The sequence below is a fragment of the Triticum urartu genome, chromosome 7A (assembly GCF_056163025.1).
Source record: "Triticum urartu cultivar PI428250 chromosome 7A, HENAU_Tu73, whole genome shotgun sequence".
NCBI lineage: Eukaryota > Viridiplantae > Streptophyta > Magnoliopsida > Poales > Poaceae > Triticum > Triticum urartu.
The window spans coordinates 708424232-708430231 of record NC_141879.1 but is presented as its reverse complement, the minus strand read 5'-3'; positions in this window follow the sequence as shown (position 1 = coordinate 708430231).

Here is a 6000-nt window from a genome sequence, read left to right as displayed (position 1 = left end):
GATCGGGAACCCTGGTTTTTTGAACTGGGATCGGGATTCGGGAACCCTCGCCGCTGATTTAGCAGGAGCCGGCTGCGTGCTGTGCGGACGCTGCTGGAGTCTGGAGAGACTGATTTTTTCGTTCTGCCGATGGGCCTGTGAAATGGTCATCTTCGGGCCAACACTGCCCATTTACATTTCTACTTTCAGGCCCGGCACCTCAGGTTTTTTATGGAACACCACATCTCAGTTCAAACATGTTTTTTAGGGTATATCCGTTTAACCAAAAGGGCTCGATGAGTCAACCATCACCCGTCATTGTCAGTTGCCACCACATGACACAGCAGCTCTGGTTCAACACCCATAAACAAAGCACACAGACCCGACTGATACACCAAGAAACTGACTACATTTACTCCAAAAAAACCTTTTGCGGGTTAAAAAAAACACACTAACAAAACCTTGCGGCGACCTAGATTTACCCGAATAAATGCATCGTGTGAAATGTTACTGAAATGTGTGGGTATTTTTGTAAAAAAAATCCTTAAATTAATTGACATCTCGCTAAGATAATTTTATACTGGCGAAAAAATGCATGTGGAATGTTCTCTGTGATTGATTAAAATATAAATAAAATGGTTAAGATATGTGTGAATATTTATGAATATTATTTGAAAACTTGAAATTGAGGGAAATGACATTTGAAAGAACATAAATGGAGTTACTATTAAAAGGCGTTGAATACATGTTAAATAATTGCTTGAAATGTGTTTAAAATGTTTGCGACATATGCATGTGGAACTTTTTTCTGTAATTGATTGAAATATAACTAAAATGCGTAAGATATGTGTGAATATTTGTGAATAATATCTAAAAAACTGAAATTGAGTGAAATAACATTTATTTTGTCGAAATGGAGGCAGGATTTGTCTCATCCAAATTAAGCAGAAGAGAGTTGTCCGGGTAACTAATGAAAAACTAGGCTAACACTGTCACAAATTGTCGAGCGTCACACACATGGTACCCCCGCCCCCCTCCCCCAAAAAAACACATATCTCGTCAATATAAACTATGGTGTCATCGTCATCACTTTTTTCCAAGAGGCGTCATCACCCTCCCTAATCTCCTAGCAAGAGAACTCGCCTTTGCCGAAGACGAACGTCGGCCCAACCTGTTGGGGAACGTAGTAATTTTAAAAAAAATCCTACGCACACGCAAGATCATGGTGATGCATAGCAACGAGAGGAGAGAGTGTTGTCCACGTACCCTCATAGACCAAAAGCGGAAGCGTTAGCACAAGGCGGTTGATGTAGTCGTACGTCTTCACGATCCGACCGATCAAGTACCGAACGCACGGCACCTCCGAGTTCAGCACACGTTCAGCCCGATGACGTCCCTCGAACTCCGATCCAGCCAGGTGTTGAGGGAGAGTTTCGTCAGCACGACGGCGTGATGACGATGATGATGTTCTACCAATGCAGGGCTTCGCCTAAGCACTGCTACAGTATTATCGAGGCGGTACAAGACGTTTACAAGACCAGCTTAGTCAGAGAAAGGAGATGAGTAAAATACAACTACTCTCATGCCTCCATGAGGAGGCCGATTTCTTCTCTGATAAAAGATCGCACAACTGTCCTGGGGCACTGTTTTGCTGGAAGACTCTTCTATTACGCTCATTCCAAATATTCCAAGCGATGTACGCAGCGACAGTGTCCTCTTGATCCCATTTTCAGGTGGCAATGATGCAGAAGATGCAGACCACCATTGAAGAATGGAAGTGGCAACAATGGCAGCATCCACGGCTCCGGTGTATATATCTCTGAAGGAGTGCCAAACTTGCTTGCTATAGGAGCAAAAAAGGATCAAATGCTTAGCAGTCTCCTCCTCCTGGTCGCAGAGGCAGCACTTATCAATACAGGGCCAGCTCCGGGTACGTAAACGGTCGGCAGTCCACACCCTGTTTTGCAGTACGTAGCGTCCAGATAAAGAACTGAATTTTTGGTTCAGCCTTGATCTTCCGAATCTTTTCCAGGTGCCGCAGTGATATGTCTGGTGACTAACTGAAACTCATAGGCAGATTTAGCAGAGTAGCAACCATTAGATGCTGGCAGTCATGAGATGGTGTCTCTGTTATCATTCAAAATAAGCTCATTAGTGGCCCTCCATAGACTGAGAAACTGATCCAGTTCTGAATCGGAGGTAATCCTCTGCAGTCCCCGCATCCATCTGCCATCCTGCATCGCTTCAGCAACAGTTAGGTTTTTCCTTGAGGCAAGCCTGAAAAGGGATGGGGCTGTTAGATGTGTATAGCCCTTTTTGGTTTATCCCCATTGTATAAGGGGTCTTTTGCACTTTACCATACAAATGTATATGTATTGGCCTTTGGCCCTTCTGTGAATGTAGTTACTGTTTATCCAACATGGTATCAGATGTTAGGTTCCCCTCTCTCCCGCACGCTGCAACTCCGTGCTAGCTCCTCCCCCGATCCATCCACTACCAGGTCCGGCTCTCCTCGCCGCGGATCCGGCCACCTCGGCTCTCCTCGTCGCGCATCCGGCCGTCTTGAGCTGCTGCCCGGTCGCCGCCTTGAGCTGCTCTGTCCAGTCGACGCTGTCCCGGGCCTGCCTCTTCCCCGCTCTGCAGCCACGCCCTGCTCTGTCCAGCCGCGAGCGGCGCCGTCCCGGGCTCCTCAACGCCCGACCGCCGTTGCCCCTAGTCCGGCCGGCCCGCGTCGTTCCCGGTCCAATCGGCTCCCGCCGCCAGTTCCGCTGAAGTTGCTTCCTCGAGCGCTTCAGCCGCGAGCGCGCCAGGCTCGTTCGTGATTCGGGGCTCCTCGCTCGAGTGCTGTCTCGAGCGCTCTGGCCGCGAGCGCTCCCCCCCCCCCCCCGCTCGATCCCGCTTTGGGCTCGATCCCGATCTCAGTCCGAATACTGTTCGGGCCCCCTCGCTCCGAATACAGTTCGGGAGTCCGTTGACTTCAAAAAAAGAAGAAGAGAAGAGTGACTACCTCATGTCCTCTTCGGGCTATGTGCTGTTCCTCGGTGTTCGGTGATTTTCGATGGCACCAACTATGCCGAGTTTGCGGGCTTCATGCGTATTCACATGCGCGGTCTTCTGCTGTGGGGAGTTCTCTCTGGCGAGGTACCCTATCCACCCTGCCCTGTTGCTTCGGTGGCTCCTGTTCCGCCAGTACCACCGGTGCTTGCTGCCGAGGCTTCTCAGGCTAATCGGGATGCAGCCAAGACTTTTGATGATGCTGTCGTTGCTGCCTACGATCAGCAGGTATCTGCATATTCTGATGCTCTTTCTGTCTACCGGGATGATCTGTCTGCTTACACTCAGTGGTGCAATGATGATGCTCGGGCTGCTGCTGTTCTCACTGCGAGTGTCCTCCCTCAGTTTGCTTCGGAGTTCATGGGCCTCGGCATTGTTGCAGCGATGTGGTCTTATCTTTGTCAGCGCTATCAGCCCTCTGGTGATGCTCTATACCTCTCTGTAGTGCGTCAGGAGCATGCTCTTCAGCAGGGTGACTCGTCTGTTGATGAGTTCTACTCACAGTGCTCTACCATCTGGCGTCAGCTTGACTCACTGTGGACAGTTGTTTGTGGCACTTGCCGTTGTTGCCAGACTACGAGGTCTGACTTGGAGTTTCAGAGGGTTCATGAGTTCTTATCTCGCCTCCGGTCTGAGTTTGAGCCTCGCCGTGCTCACTTGCTTGCTCGTGGTCATGTTCCTATTTTGGAGGTGCTTGCAGAGCTTCGTGCTGAGGAGACACGTCTTTGGTCTGCTTGTGGTTCCTACTGTTCTTGCTGCCCGAGCTCCTGTGTCTTCTACTCCACCGCTCCTGCCCACACCTCCAGGGGGGCGGGTTACCCTCCTTCAGGAGAGGGTCAGTCACGCTCGCACACCTTCTGTGGATACTGCAACCGGCCAGGTCACCCAAAGTCAGATTGTCACAAGAAGCGAAGAGACCTGAAGCGCTCTTCTTCTAGTGGGACTCGTGCGCCTTCCTCGACTTCGTCACTCACTGACCAGGATATTATGCGTTTCAAGCGCATGTTAGCTTCATCTGGTTCTTCTTCGACGGGTTATGTTGCCGCTGTGACAGCCACCACCACTCCGCCCCCGCCGGAGCCTACTCAGTCAGGTACATCCTCGTGGGTTCTGGATTCTGAAGCTTCTTTTCATATGTCTTCTGATTCTTCTGCTTTATCTTCTCTTCGACCACTTGATTCGCCTGTTAATGTTCTAACTGCCGATGGCACATCTCTTCCTGTTGCTAGTCGTGGTATTCTTTCCACTCCATCTTTTTCTGTTCCGAGTGTTTCACATGTTCCTCGTGTTACCATGAATCTTTTTTCCGCTGCCCAACTTACTGATTCTGGTTGTCGTGTCATTCTTGATACCGACTCTTGCTCCATTCAGGATCATCGCACCAAGGCTTTGGTTGGTGCTGGCCCCCGGCGCCGTGAGTCAAAGGGCCTTTGGGAGGTTGACTGGCTTTGTGTTCCTTCCGCTGCCACCACTTCTGCTAGCTCTCATGCTCTTGTTGCCTCTTCGACTGCATCCTTCCAGCAGTGGCATCATCGCATTGGTCACATATGTGGCTCTCGCTTGTCTTCTTTAGTTCGTCAGGGCCTCTTAGGGTCTGTATCTGGAGATGTCTCCTTACATTGTAATGGTTGCAGACTTGGCAAACAGACTCAGTTACCTTATCCTACTAGTGAGTCTGTATCTCAGCGTCCTTTTGACTTAGTTCATTCTGATGTCTGGGGTCCCGCTCCCTTTGATTCGAAAGGTGGTCATCGCTACTATGTTTTGTTTATTGATGATTTCTCTCGCTACACTTGGCTCTACTTCATGAAATATCATAGCGAGGTTCTCCTTATATACAAACGTTTTGCTGCCATGGTTCACACCCAGTTTGCCACGCCCATTCGTACTTTTCGTGCTGACTCCGCTGGAGAGTATATCTCTCAGCTGTTGCGTGGTTTTCTCGCGGAACAGGGTACTCTTGCCCAGTTCTCTTGTCCTGGTGCTCATGCTCAGAATGGCGTTGCCGAACGAAAGCATCGTCATTTGCTTGAGACGGCTCGTGAGCTGATGATTGTTGCTTCCCTTCCACCCCATTTTTGGGCTGAGGTTGTTTCCGCATCCACCTATCTCATCAACATTCAGCCATCGACTGCTCTGCAGGGTGGTATTCCTATGGAGTACCTCATTGGTCGCTCTCCTGACTACTCGGCTCTTCATATGTTTGGATGCGTGTGATATGTTCTTCTTGCCCCCCGAGAACGCACCAAACTGACTGCTCAGTCGGTTGAGTGTGTTTTCCTTGGCTACAGTGATGAGCACAAGGGCTATCGATGTTGGGATCCTGTGGGTCGTCGCTTGCGCATCTCGCGTGATGTGACTTTTGACGAGTCTCGTTCTTACTACCCACGTTCTTCTTCCTCGAGTTTCTCTGTGGACGACCTTTCTTTCCTTCTCCTTCCTGATACACCCTGCTATGTGCCTCATGTGTCACCTCTACCTCCGGCACCTCTCTTTCCTTCTCATTCACCACCGACCCCGTCTTCTCCATCCTCCTCCTCCACCTCTTCACCATCATCTCCAGTACGTAGCCCTCTCTTACCGTTTCATCTCCACTATACTCGATGTCTCCTCTAACGAGCCTTCCACCTCTGGTGCACCTCCTCTCACGCCTCCCCCGGTTCACAACCTCCGTGCTCGGCCTCACCTCCCGCCTGATCGCTACTCCCCTAATCGGTACGGTCTCTCTGTTATTGCTGAGCCCACTTCCTATCGAACTGCCATGACTCAGCCTGAGTGGTAGCTTGCGATGGCCAAAGAGCTTGCTGCTCTTGAGCGCTCTGGCACATGGGATCTGGTTCCCCTTCCTTCTGGTGTCCGTCCCATCACCTGCAAGTGGGTCTACAAGATTAAGACTCGCTCCAATAGTTCTCTTGAGCGCCACAAAGCTCGTCTTGTGGCCCGTGGTTTTTAGCAGGAGCAGGGGCG